General features: G+C 42.4%; 1 long non-coding RNA gene across 1 annotated transcript; it reads right to left on the bottom strand.

Moving 5' to 3' along the window:
- Positions 1–2,409: 2,409 nt before the first annotated feature.
- Positions 2,410–13,142, bottom strand: LOC108448558. The gene is made up of 2 exons (XR_001864487.1): positions 5,565–13,142; positions 2,410–2,499 (listed from the first exon to the last, which is right to left on the bottom strand). It is a non-coding gene; the product is annotated as an uncharacterized LOC108448558 (long non-coding RNA).
- Positions 13,143–14,771: the final 1,629 nt, after the last annotated feature.

The following is a 14,771-nucleotide window of genomic DNA, read 5'->3' as shown; positions in this document are numbered from 1 at the left end:
ATTGCCAGCAGAAACACTTTGTACAACCAGGTGTGGAGGTTTCCTATACAGATCTTCTAAATCCAGGGGCCCACATCTGGTGCCAGAGGAGAGGAAGGGACATGCTAGCAAAACAGCTGTATTGGATTATATTCATAATTCTCAGAAATGTACAGAAACACTTTCCAGCATGCGAACACTTGCGTTTCAGGATTAGTCTTGAAAAGGCAGAATCGAATTCTTCCCTTTCCTGGCACTCTCCCCTTGACCCACAGGGGATCAATCAGCTTGTGAGCTACAGACGAAAATTTGCACACAATAAAGATTCTTTTCAGATACAGCATTTGGCAGGGGCTCATTAGAGGAAAAAAGGGCACTGCTTTAGACAAGGAGTGGCATTAACTTTTCTCCTTATAAAAGGCAAAGGATATGAGTTACACAGAAACCAGACATGAAGTTCTGAGAATGGGGGCCTGATAGACAAGCCTGAGTGACTTTGAGAGCCCCATGGCATCACCACACACTGCCTGTGCAGCCATGCCACGTGACAAAGTTGTGGCTATGCAGTATGACTTCAGTTTTAGATCAGAGCTGGGTCTCTTTACATGACAGTTGTACAGAAGAGCTTGAAAAAGCAAGATGGAATGGTCATTGTCACATCTTCCTTGTCAAACATTCTTTTAAAGCCCAGACTCTGAAAGAAGACAATGACGAAATACTTGTATTTCCAAAGTTAGCTTCTGTCCTTCTCTGCTATAGAAGAAAATGTAAAAAATGATGGAGGTCCAAAACAGAAGAAGTAGAACTTCATTTTGCAAGTGTCAAAATTTCTTGGTCTCTTGCTCTCCAGCTGGCAAGATTGCTTGAAAGCCCTGGGGGCTTTTTCCTCAGGAGCTTGCCTGACCTGCAACACCTAAACAAACAGGCAGGAACACATTCTTTCATTGTTTTCCTACAATTTTTGCTCCTGTAATTATTCGTATTTTATGAAAGCCAACAAGAGAGATGAATAGTCTAACTCTCCGTGAAGGCTGTCTTTTTCCCAGGGGAAAAATCTGTAAGTTTCCACAGTGTTGTTGCTCCTGTTTGTACCTAAGAGTCAAATAAAAGTTAACCACTCCCGCACAGATTTTTGGGGGAAGTGCATTTGCTACTTTTTATAACAAGGCAAAACAGAAGCAGACTGCCAAAGAAACTCACATGACTGGCTGCAAGTGAATCACTGCAAGTGAACTGCTATTTCTTGTGTATGCATAAAGTTTTTCAGTCCCAGCATGCTCGGTCCTCAGAGAAGAATCTCCCCCTTACTCTATTTTGACTCACAATAATTGCATTTTTTCTGTAGCATCAGCCCAAATTGAAGCCGAAACTGTTCTGCATGCCAGAGAGAATAGTTCTGCTGGACAGATTAAAAAAAGACCAAAAAAGGCAGTCATGAGATGTCTCAAATTATGCAAGGTGATGCCCTGATGCAATACAGAAAACACCCCAAGAAGAGGGTAAGCGGAAAAAAAAAAAAAGTCTGGAAAAAATTACCACAAGCTTGTATTTTAGGCAGGGAAAGGAAGCTCAGCTGGTGTCATTCCAGTACAGACCAACTTTGTTTCACAGTTTAAAATGTGTTGTGATTGAAATAAAGCTGTCCATACAAGCACTGCCTGCCTCAGAGGCACTCTGTAAGTCCAGGCCCCACTGAGATTGTGTGCTGGCAATTGTTTGATAATTCTCAAGCAATACACCTGCACTCTGAATCACTGCAGGTACTGCTTTTATAAACAACAATTTTCAAAGACTTAAGTATGTATTAACCAAGGTGCAATACTGAAAAGGTACATTGCCCCCAGATGGCAGCCTCTAAAGTATTCCTCAGCTCCTGAGGAATAAAGACACGAAGCAAGAGCAGCAAGAAATCACCACGGACTTCCTAGGTGCTCACTGTAAGGTCACTGGATTGCAATATGATAGTCCCACTGCAACATTAGGGAAGAGTATTTTCTTTTTTAGAATGACAACAGTGTAATTTTCTGGCCTCCCCATGCATTATTGGAGGTCTCGCATTTCTGGATGATCTGGATTAGTGTAACTCTAATCTGTTGCAGCATTCATTCCATCACCAGCTCTGGCAGCAATCCAGGCAGAGGACAGAAAACCTCCAACAGCCTTTCTTTGGGAGCCTTCTTTTCCCTATCCACTTCACAGACATGGTGACAGCTTTTTCTGACTCAGAAATAAGCCTGTCTTACATTCCTGTTGGCTCTGAGAGCCTGAGATAGCCACATCAGCCTGTCACAGCCGTCTGTCACAGGTATCATTCTTCTTGTTTTATCACACCATTATGTGACTCAAAGGCCACAGAGTAGGCAAGTATCAGAACCAGGAAGATGTACTAAGTTTTTTACACCTTCAAGGAACAACAGCATTAAGCAGATGGTAATTTATCATGAGCGCTTTTATTTGGTTCTGGTTTGCATCAGTTTTAAGAAAAAGGTGTTGACTTCATGAGGAGTCCTTCGTGATATACTATAAAAAGAGGGGAAAAGAAAAAAATCATCAATACTCAGTTAAAAATAGACTCCCAAACTTTCCTTTGGTCAACCCAGTAAGTGAGAGCAGAAAACAGAGCTCTGCTGAACAAAACCTAGAATTGTGGCACTTCTCATGTGTGGTGGCAGATTAAACAGTGATAGTCATGAAACAATCCCCCCATCTCTTCCTCCATGCCATCCACCATGTCTCCCTCAAGTGGGAAGCAGCATCCTCATTGCAGGATCAGCTGGTAAAGTGGCACAGCAGCTGCTCTGCCACCATCATGTATCAACGTCAAGTTCACAATGTGGTTTTCACTATCTGCTGCTAATGACCAAGAGGTAAGGTGCTCCTCACCACCAGATCCTCTTTCCTGCTTAGCAGAGCTGTTCAGGCTGGTTCAAGAAGAGAGGTTGTTCTCTAAGAGTGTGAGCACTGATCCTTCTCTTCTGTTTAGATCTTCCCCAGCTAACACCATGGCAAAGAAACAATTTTGGGAAGGGACAGAACAGCTGAGGATCCTGATCAGTTCAGATATCTCAGCTTAATCTGTTGCCTATACACTACCTGCATCATCCCTACTCTGCAGCTCTTAGCACTTCTCTAGAGCTCTGGAGCACTGACAGACTTATAAAGTGTCCTGCCTTACAGTGGCCTGACCAAGACTCAGGATGTATAGCAGAGTGGAATGCTTTGTGGGGGACCCAAAAACTTACACCACTCCATGGCTGCAAAACTTCCTAGCTCTTATTAAAGATTAGCCTCTACAAGTATCCAGTCCTCTCTCAGAATCACACACCACATCACACACAAAGCACAGCTAGATTCACTCTAGAGCTGGGGCTGCTATGAACGAGCCCCTTTGAAGATGAATTAAAAGTGTGCCATCTGTAAGTAAAGCAACCTGTTCTTGTGAAGCCAGACATCTTCACTAGGAAGAAAGGCTCTCAAGTCAAAGGCAATAAAATATCTCAGTTAGGAATGGTATCTCAGAGTTTAAATTCCCTCTTTGAAGTAGCACACAGGACTGTTGTTATGTGTGTTAATGAATAGCTCAGCATTCTCAGACTAGTTAGTTAAGCACTACAAGGAATTAGAAATGCCTCGTGCCAGCCACTCTTTTCTATGGAGCCACTGGCAATGTTTTTGTAGTAGTTTGTCTCTGAAGCCTTAAAAGTGGCATTGATGAGGCTTTCCATAGAACGAGGGTAGGAAGAAAGCGAAAGCAGGTGTACTGGATAAATAATAAAACCCCTGGAATTTATTTCCAAAAAGTCCCAAGCAACAATTTCAGCAGCAGCAAACACAGGTGCTCAGCAGCACTCTGGACAAGAACATGCAAATAAAGATGAGACAGAGACACATAGAAAGGTGAGTTCCTTATTCCCCAATCCCTCTTACTCCTTTTGGTTATGTTCATTTGAAAAAACACTAAGGTCAGAGAAAGCAGTTAGGTATGCTGCAATCAATAACAAATCAACTGCTTTTGAACAAGAAATTCTGCACCCCTCTGCTGTCTGAAAAAATAGTGCACGGGACATCTTTCACAGGAGATGCACAGTATTACTGGGTGGACCAAAGCCAGGAGTCAAAGCCAGGATAGCAGCAGAGAGAAAATAACTGTGGTAAGCTATTAACAGCAGTTCAGTGGTTTCTAAGCTTAGCCTCACTTTTGCCAGCAGGAAAGATCCTGGATACTACTTCATTGAACATTACTGCCTTAAGCAATATAGCCTCATTTATTTGTGTATCTGTTTCACCTCCTAAAGAGAAGTGGTTTGGTCTTGTAAAGGCTTGAAGTGACAGCAGCCTTGAGAACACTTTCAAGGAAATGTATGGAGAGGAATGCTCTTAAAAACATTAAAGCCCCTCTGTTTTTATTTCTGTACTCCAGATGCACTTCTATTTGTCCCCTAAATAAACCCTCACTCTCCATTCCTTAAAAGGTTGATGTAGAAGTTCCAGTACCTCTGTGAATCATTGTAACTAGTGTGACAGCTTCAGTCTACACATGGTCCCTGGGAATTCAGTGGCAGAAACCTCCCTCAGAAGGAAGCAAGCTCAGCAGCATAACCCTCTGCCAGCAGTCAAGTAACTCAGGTCTACCAGCAAACAAATGCAGCTGTCTTTTGCAAAGATTAACGGGATGGGGGGAGACGGACACAGTCCAGACTCCATCTCTTCTCCTGGAAAACCCCCCTTCCCCACATGCAGATACCCATAACCCAGCTAAAGAAGTCCACTTTAAGCACAAGGGACACCTCCCCAGTCTCTGCTGCCTGACAGAGCTCTGCCCATTACCAGCAGCCTGTGCTGTCACCGTGTCCCAAGTGGCCTGTGCAGACCCCCTGCTTCCCATGGCAGAGAATCACTAACCCTGCAACAATACTGCACGTTAAAGACTGCCCACTACCCTGCCATCAGCTAACACCAGGCAGGTCCCTGGGTACCAGCAAAGAAAGAAGCATTAACACACAGTGCTCTTTGGGAGAAACATGGTCCCTGGGAATTCAGTGGCAGAAACCTCCCTCAGAAGGAAGCAAGCTCAGCAGCATAACCCTCTGCCAGCAGTCAAGTAACTCAGGTCTACCAGCAAACAAATGCAGCTGTCTTTTGCAAAGATTAACGGGATGGGGGGAGACGGACACAGTCCAGACTCCATCTCTTCTCCTGGAAAACCCCCCTTCCCCACATGCAGATACCCATAACCCAGCTAAAGAAGTCCACTTTAAGCACAAGGGACACCTCCCCAGTCTCTGCTGCCTGACAGAGCTCTGCCCATTACCAGCAGCCTGTGCTGTCACCGTGTCCCAAGTGGCCTGTGCAGACCCAGGGAACCAGCCCTGCCACAGTGTGCCCCTGCTTCCCATGGCAGAGAATCACTAACCCTGCAACAATACTGCACGTTAAAGACTGCCCACTACCCTGCCATCAGCTAACACCAGGCAGGTCCCTGGGTACCAGCAAAGAAAGAAGCATTAACACACAGTGCTCTTTGGGAGAAACAGAAAAACCAAAACCAACTCCCCTCCACCCCCCACACACTTGTTTTTACTTACACTCTGATCAGTTCCAAGAAGTCTGTTTTTCACCCAGCATGCTGCTGTCAGGATACACACAGTCTCGCAGTTGACTCCCATTTGTCATGATTATTGTTTCCACCAAGAGAGATCCTGTCTTAGGAATACACATTATCTTTATGTATCCAAACTCTCAGCAGCCTGAGATACAGTAAACTAAATAGCTCACTATCACCGAGAGATGAAAGTCCTGCTCCCTCTTCTCACCTCTTCCCTCCCTACACATACCTTGTCAGATCTTATTGCCCACTGATGTCATGCACAACCCAGAAGAAACAAATGCCAGCTCAGATGTACACGAAATCTCTGCCTCGGGCTTTTCTCTCTCCCTGCAGGGCTTCTGGGCAAGACCCAACATAATCAGGGGTCACCTGTTCAACAGAATGGCTAAAAGCTCCATCTTCCTTCACAAACATCACTCTCCCTCTCTAACACAGGACATGGCTCAGCCATTCTCTTTCCAAAAAATAAAAAGAACATCTTAATAAGTGTCCTGCAGGCATCTACAAGGATAGCCTGTAGTGTTGCAGTGGTGCTAAATTAGCACAGTCATAGATAGTCTCTGAAAAATACAAGGAACTTGGTTTTTTTTCCCCTTCACAGTAACTATTGTGACTAGTTTTCACTAACAATTGCAGAAGTCAAGTTAAAGAAGACAGCTGTTATATGAATTAGCATTTGAACTCTCATGTGTTTAATAACTCCAACATCAGAAGTTTTTGCTCTGGCCACAGCCTCCCGTATGTTTCTTTCATACAGATTCTTGAGCATCTCAAATTTTGAGCATACACCATGGGTGTTGTCTATAGAGCCACTCCCCATCACCTACTTTCAGGAAACTTACAGTAAGTCAGTAATTTTAAATGTGTGTGTCAATAAAAGCACTTGGCAAATAAATTCGAAATCATAGAGGAAAAAAACACAGACAAAGAAAAAAAAGGATATAACAAATATGCACAAGCTCAGATGCCCAGGCATTGTTTCCTTAGAAACCAGGCTAAGGACAGGAAAATCCTGTAACCAAGAGCAATGTCTGTAGCAGGGCCTCAAGACTTAATAGTAAAGCCTTGACCTTAGAGTATGAGCTCAAAACCAAAAATCCTCCCTCTCCTCCAGGTTATATACCTGCAACACATGGACAGGAGTAGATAGTGATTGCCTTGTAAGGTTCAGATGCTAAAATAATTAGTGAGAAGTGATACAGCTGACAACGTGATAAATACCATCCTTGCAGAGAACTGGCAGGCTGCTGCATTATCAGCACCCAGACTAAACAGAAAGGCTTACCAGGGAAAACACCTGCACTTACTATCCTATGGAATCAAGTCTGAATTTCAAAAATCTCCATCTAGATCTTAAACAAAGGAAGGGATTTTGCAAAGTAAAGGGGTTTGATGGAAGCTTGTCTGCCATGTCCACCTGGGGGATAAATGGGCAACAGCCCAGCATTAGCACCCACATGTGTAAGGCTAATTTTTAAGAAAAGTTCTTCAATCCAAATCTTTTGCCAAAAGTCACAGTAAATGGCACCAAAATGATTTTTGAGTGAGTGTTACATGGCTCATGTCAGATAGGGACAGTTAGTAATAGGAAGAGTCTAAATACATACAGATTTCAAACAGTGAAAATCTGTACTACAGCTCTTGTGCAGCACAGGAAACTGGCATTACAAGATTCATAACTCCAGTAACACTCCTCTAGAGTATGCCAGGGAAGACTTATTCCTGCAAGGACTCTGGAATAGCTTAGATGTAGATTTGTATGGGGCTGTCTCAATCTGCAAAGCAGCAGAATTTGGTTGAAGGACTCCAAAACACATGGAAGTGGGAAGTAATTTTTTTCAGACTAGGTGTTAGATAGTGCAAAGGTGATGCTGGTCCAAAGGAGATGAGGATCTTCCTGCCTTGTAGTAGAAGTGGGGGAAATTGTCTCAGAAAACAGAAAAAGGAAAGTATTTCTGACCACATTGGTCAGTTAGAGGTCTTGATCACAAGAGGACTGAATGTTCATTCCTAGCACTCCGTGTGCAGTCTCTGGCTAAAACCTTAGTCTGTATGGTGGAGAGTGTGTGTATCTCCAGAAATCTTAACAGTAGCTGGAAGAAATGGGTTCCTCCCTTACTATTTCTTTAACTCAAGAGAAGGTGCCCGGTTGTCTGACAGTGCAATCTTTGAGCCAGTGGAAACAGAAAAAAACCATGAAACCTGTTCACAAGCTGATTATTATGCAGATCAGCAATCGTTATCCTTTCTCTCATTACCTCAAATGCTTTCTGCCATCTGTTGGTAACAAACCTGCATCTGGCAGATTACCAGTGGAGCCCTAATCAATGGGTAATTGGGGTAGAGGATTGTGTGGACAATCCTGGCAATGAAAGCACAGAAAAACTTACAGTGGGAGAAGAAAGTTTGTCCGTCACAAGTGTGACATCCTATACCCAGCATTTCTCTACCGTTCTGACATAATTCCTTCTAGGTGGGAAGTCTGTGGAGGGGTTAGACAGAGATTTGTCACAGGCAATGGGATGAATTATACCAGCCTCTGTAACAATACCTCAAGCAAAAGGTTAATTTCTGACAGATTAAGCCAGCAAGTGCTGCCAGGAGAGGCACAAGCAGAGCAAGCACAAACATGCATGAGTTTTCATTTCCACAGTTGCCTTTTAGAACCATCTGTTAATGAGACACAGAGGATGCTATGGACTCATTCAAGTAATGGCTCCTAATTTAATCTCTTAGTGCCTTCTGATAAGAAATGCTCAAAATATGTCCACTGCAGGTTTTCCTTCTCCAGCCAAGCATTCAGGGTTCTGCTCCACTCCACGTAGCCCCAAGTCTTGATTACAGCAGCTCAGATCTAATGTTCACATTATTCCTCTGGCTTCCAAAGGAAACAAAGCTTCTAAAATCATACTTCTGGTGCTGAACTCCCAACAGAGACATACTGACAGATTCCAACTGAAATTTCAGAATGAGGCAGTTACCAGATTACTACAATTTTTTGAGGGAAATGGCATCTGAGTGGAACAGAGAAAGCCAGCCAGAATCACCAGCAAGGGAAAGAAAAAGGGAATTTGCTGCTCTGCATTCCCATTGTCAGCTGGCTGGTCTGTCAGCAACTGCTTTGAGCTATTCTGCACATGTGGAGCTGCCAAGTTACTACTTCTGCTGATGTTCTTCTCTACCATGAGCATCTAAGAAGTAAGATGAAACTTTAAGTGGTAATTGTAAAGATTTCTGTAAGAACAGATTTTACTGATTCATCTTTCAAAGAACAGACCAAAAAAACCCAATACTGTACTGTTTGAAAGTTCCACCCTTCTGGCACTCCATAGATCCAGAGGAAATTATCAACCAGAAAAATGTTCAGAGCATTTGACTTTCTCTCTCTCTAACCACATTGTAATGGCGCTTGAGATGTCAAGATATCGAAGTTTAATAATGACACAATAAATCAACAAGCCTAAGTAATCTCCCAAAACTAGATCTAAGGGTGTGAAAAAGGCAGTACTTTTTTTTTTTCCTCAGTGACTTGCAGGCCAGTGCTGTGTTATGCCTGTTTGCACTGGCCCTGGCAGCTGGGAAGGTACATACATAACATCTCCTGCCCAGACACCACCCTAGGAGGGTTGCGTTCATTGGCACATGGAAGAAATAAGGAATTCTTGTAATAAGAAAGTAGCCCAAAGAAAAGAAGGAAGTAGAAATCCCTATAAATATCCAAATGCTGCCAATGCCCATGCACGCTGGGCTGGGATCCAAAGTAACTGTTTTGGGGTGATAAGAATCCAAATTAGGCACCTGAACATGGGAGAGGAACACCAAAACCCTAACTAAGACATTAGTAAGACTGTGACCAAAAACCAACACCCTCAAGTGATCTAATATCCAAGCTGGGGTGACTAAAATGTGAGAATGTGAATTTTTACTATTCAAAGGGACTAAAAGGAGACATAGGAATGCAAGTGAAAGTTGGTTTTAGAAGCATGTTCCCAAGAGATACAGATCTTATTTCCTTCCTGCTATTAAAGGAAAGGGGACTTTGATATGTACTGGACTACATAAGGGCAGAGAGCAACATCCCCATTTATTCAAATCCAATGACTTTGCTTTTTTTTAAATTCAGTGTTTCAGGGACATTACTGCAATCTCCATCTAACAGCTGCAGCCTGCGACATGCTGCATTTACGTCCCTGCTCAGTAGGCATCTGAACACAATAACTTCTCATAGGCTACCAACTTGGACTGCTACCAAACCCCAAGGGTTTTGTATAGCTTGTGACCCAAATTAGCTGACTTAAAACTTTCAGAGAGGGAAGAGAAATAAAGCTGGTAGAGAGAGATTTAACACACTGCTTTTTGGGGGGGGTTGTTTTTGTTTTGAAATAGAGATATTGTGTGGCCCACCTTGAAACAGGGAAGAACAACTCAGTCACTTCTCTGAAAGATCAGGTATCTGTTTGTCAATGGGAGGAATAGTTTCTCCAGCCATCTTGAGCCTCCCATACTCGCTAATTGTATTAGTCAGAAAGATGGAGGCACAGTGAAGAGCCAAATCCTCTTCACATGTTATTTGTGGCACTGAAAAAGCAGTGAAAAAAATACCAAAAAACCCAGACTCAGTTCAACATGGCTATGCTTTTGTGGGGAATCTCTGTAGATTTAAATCTCAAGCTTTGCTAAAACTGCAATCCTATTGCTTTGCTACTGAGACACCTCAGCACAGCTACACTGGACAAGCGAGAGGCGGCATTAGTTCAGACATGACACTGAATTGTCCTGCTGACACCTCAGTGACTCAGCTGTGCAAGCATCTAAGATGAGAGCATTTTAAAGATCCTGAGTATTTCCATATATACACAGTGTTGTTTAGGAAATAAAAGCACCTAAAAGCCAGGTATGATACTCAGCAGCTTCTAGGAGAGCTGTTTATACATCAGTAACCCTCTTGAATCCAAAGTATGTCTGTCCTACTCTCTAACTCCTCATCCACTAACATAGGAGGCTTGTAAGTCATCCTCTGTGTCTGCTGCAAATGATAAAATCTGAAACACCTTTTCCTTCACAAACTTGTGATGCTCCTGTCTATGACTCAGAGAAAAGTAGTACACTCTTCAGGAAAGAGACACTGGCCAGAAGCAAGAATTTTCACAGCCTGTACTAATTCTACTGTATTGAAATAAAGACTGAAATACATTCATCACACTACCCTGGCACAGCTTTGGTCTGTATCCCATGTTTCCTCCTTCTAAAATCTGAAACCCAGTGGGCCTCTTGTTACCATCTCCATATAATTCTCTTCCTTTCTTCCTTAGTTTTCAAGCTTAGTGGCAGGGAGCTTTACCATGTATTCACCCTTCCTCTATGTATGTCAGAATCAAACAGTTCTTTGCTAAATCAATGAGCAAAGGAGGTGAAAGAATTAAGTGAGAGACAAAGGTGGCTGTTAAGATGGTGCCTGTCCCAGTGATAGAAGAATCAATAAAAATGATTTTTTAGGCATCACTCTTGACTCAGGGTCTCAAACGAAGATAGTCAGCTCCACAAGTGTCCTAACTTCTGAAGAACAGGATAAGAAGAGAGCACTTTGAACTTCTGCTCAAGGCCCTACCTACAGATTTTTGTTGACCTACAGAGAGCATTCAGCCTTGCTCTGACTTACATTATGCAGATGTGCTGAAGGACTCACAGCAATATCTATGTTGTGTGCAGAAATTCTTCCAATTTCCTCATTTTAACATGAACTTCTCAAATTGTTGATTTCATTCAGAGCATAACCCAGGGCAGGACAAGATACCTGGCAGGCAAATAATCCACACCTTTACCTTTGGTTCAGGTGCCACAGCATCAAGCAAGCTACTCACTGCAACTTAAAGCTGCTAAAACATTGTACTGAACCACTCAATTCCATGCAGTCACCACTTTCCAGGTAACCTCTCCACAAGGGTACAAGGGCTGTTTAAGGTTCTTCTTAAAACTCCCTTCTGTGCCTGTAACCATGCTGCAGAGAAAAACAGCTTTCAGGGAGAAAACTCTGATTCTACAACAGCAAAGAAAGTACTGCCAGAGTCCAGTCTTGCTGCCTTCTGAACACTGCTATACATTGTTCCACTTCACAGTCTCCGAGGACTGGCTGTATGCACCAACACTAGGTACATCCAGGATCACAAGACATTTCTCAATCAACAGCCAACAACAAATTTAAGAAAATGCTTCTTATAAACAGGAAAGTCCACATTAATTGATTTGCACCCACTCAAGTTCACAGAAGATGACATCTCTGTCCCATTCCATTAGATGTTTCCTGTACTAAAATATTTTTTGCTTTGGAAACCCTGCAACTGCAAGTCTTTGAAGCATATATTGAGAATTACCATAAGCAACCCATCAGAAGAAGATAGAAAGATGACATGGTCCTAGTTGTTCCAATCTCATTAACTGGGTAAGCAGGCAAGTGTTTGAAACAGACTGCAGAACATAAGGAAGTGCTTTTCTCCCAAAAAGGCTGCTCAGCAGAATGTACCACTGTAACACAAATGCAGATGTCACTCTGAGACAGTCATGCTGTGACACACAGGCAAGTATTCAGCAAAGAATTGGGGCATCTAGGAGCATAAGCCTCAAGCCTCTTTCTCCTCCTCACCCAACCACTGTTCAATTCTTTCAAACAACAGGAGCTGATTTAAGTCTACAGTCCTGTTATCTAGGATGGGAACATATTGTTCAGCTTCATGTGGAATATTTTATTTAGATCAATTATACTGTTACCTTGATAGCTACTATGAGAAAAATTAGACAACAGATATTTTGCTAAAACCATAGTAATTAGTCAGAGACCAACAATTTTTTATTACCCCTGCCCTCCAAGGCTCTTATCAGAGAATAAGTGTCTTGTTCACATGGTGAAAAACATGCAGCAGCCATCAAACACAGCCAGGGCAGCTGCTAATAATTGTCATGTAGAGTCTGTAGAAAAAAGTCCTCAAAAACTAATCCATCAGCTTTTGTGCTCCTCTTTGCCTGTGACATTCCTCAAAACCACTCTGTGTACCTCACTTTTAATAAATGTGTGAAAATAAAAGAGAATCTGTAGATAGGAACAACTTCATTATGAACCCAGTTTCACAGTAATAATTTGTTTACTAGAAAATCTATTCAAGCTGTACACACAAAGAGATGAAAAAAGACTGTTGAATAACTGACTAATTGGAAAACACAGATGTCTGCTTAAGCAGAGTCCAGCAGCCTCCAAGTTCAGGCTGTGTTCTGAAGATCATGCCCCATGCCAAGTGACCAGCACTTGGATTTAAATTGCATGAAGTAGGGAATACCTGGTGTTGGATATCAAACCAGTTGTTCAATCCTTTTCTTATTAGCCATCATCTACAATGAACCCTTCAGTATAGATCATGAAATGATGGATAGCCTATAGTTCAGCTTCTCTGGAACACTTACACTGTGATAAAACTCTACCAAAAACTAGCATTCTCAGTTCAGATGAAGCAAACAAACCATGTATTAAACAAACATCTAATCCTTTTCTGAAAACAACCCAGCCCACAGCTCTACAAAGTAGGGAAATGCCTGAATTACTACCTGTCACATATCAGGTACAGCCTGTATGCCCCTTTATAAAGCAAGGGTATTTACATGGTGCTAGGAAATGTATGATGGAAATCTCTGTGCAGTGAGACAGCCTGATATCATGCAGACACATCAGTTATGCTTATTCCCACACCAACCAAGCTCTGCAGCTCAAGTGTTGAATTAAAACAGCTCTCTCATCACCACAGGGGCCTACAAGCACTGCAGCAAGTCTGAACCCAATACAGATGTGCTGCAAGTTGGAAGCTCCTCTGCTGAGATACCCCACCATGGCAAAGAGAGTGTGTAGGATCAGTTATAGATGTACTTGTAACCTTAAGAGTTTTCCTGTAGCTTCCCTGTTCCTAGGCAACCATTCCTACTCAAACAAGCTGCCTCCAATACCTCTGGCCATGACAGACAGAAAACGCCTAAGCCCCTTTTTCTCCCCATCCCAACAAGTTTCAACAAGTAGATCTAACAAGTTTGTCTAATCTTTTTTCCCCTCCTTTCACCTGAAAGCAGCTGCAGGCCAGGTTGCTTTGAAATTCATACCCTAAATAAGTAGCCTGATGCCTTTCCATGAGATCTGGGAGTGAAAAACCCAAACAGTGAGTTGAGGGGGAAGTATCACAAGTCTCCAAAATCACAGTATTACCATGAAATGCAGATCCCAAAGGGTTCAGAAGGTGTAAAGTCAGGACTGGGCATAATCAGAGACAGTAGACAGTTTAGGAGCTGAACCCATACATCATTCACAATGGATTTAAGGAATGCCTGTAATGTTCCTCTTTCAAGCCCTAAGCTCTTCAATTTTAAGAAAGTCCTTATTTCAAAGGAATTTTTTTTTTTTCTTTAGCACCTCAGTGTGAGAAATACAGATCCATCAATATCACAGTTTGGCCAAAATGTTTTTTAGAAACCACCATTCCCTTTCCCTTCTAGGGCATCACTTCCTTCATGTACAAAACCAACAGAAGAGCCTGGACAGCCCTTCTCTGCTTTGCAGATTCCGTAAGAGTCTCTCATAAACACTACACATACCACAGTGAATCACATTGTACTCCATCTATTCTGGAGAAAAATACTTAATCCATCTCAATAGTAACAACTTAAAATTCAAAAATACCGCAAGTCTTGTATATTTCAAACCTCAAATTTCAGCTCAGCACACTTACTGCAAGGAGGAAGTCTACTTTTAGTCTGTCTTCCCACAGCTCAGTACAGGGCTGTTGGATGAAGTGAGGCAAGGAACAACAGACTCCCCATGAAATTCCACTAGAAATGAAGAATTAGCACTTGTAAACACAGACAATCTATATGTTGGCATTGACAGGGCAGGGGTGAATGGGAACCACCCATTCCAAGAAATACATGCTAATACATGACTACAGTCTGAGTCAAATTACATCTTATTTTGATAGAGTACAAGATGTACCTACTCCCACTTGCTGTTTTATTGGGATGATGATGCCACAACTCGAAAAAGAAAACATACTAACTTATCTGTTTATGCAAGTCAGTGTCCAATATCACATTACAAACCCAGCTTTACTGGTGCTTTTAACAAGACACACTAAATGTGAACTCAGGCGACTAAGGA

Source organism: Corvus brachyrhynchos, unplaced genomic scaffold (genome assembly GCF_000691975.1).
Source record: "Corvus brachyrhynchos isolate BGI_N302 unplaced genomic scaffold, ASM69197v1 scaffold115, whole genome shotgun sequence".
Taxonomy (NCBI): Eukaryota; Metazoa; Chordata; class Aves; order Passeriformes; family Corvidae; genus Corvus; species Corvus brachyrhynchos.
Note: the sequence above shows the minus strand (reverse complement) of the source record. Positions and strands in the feature narration are given on the sequence as shown.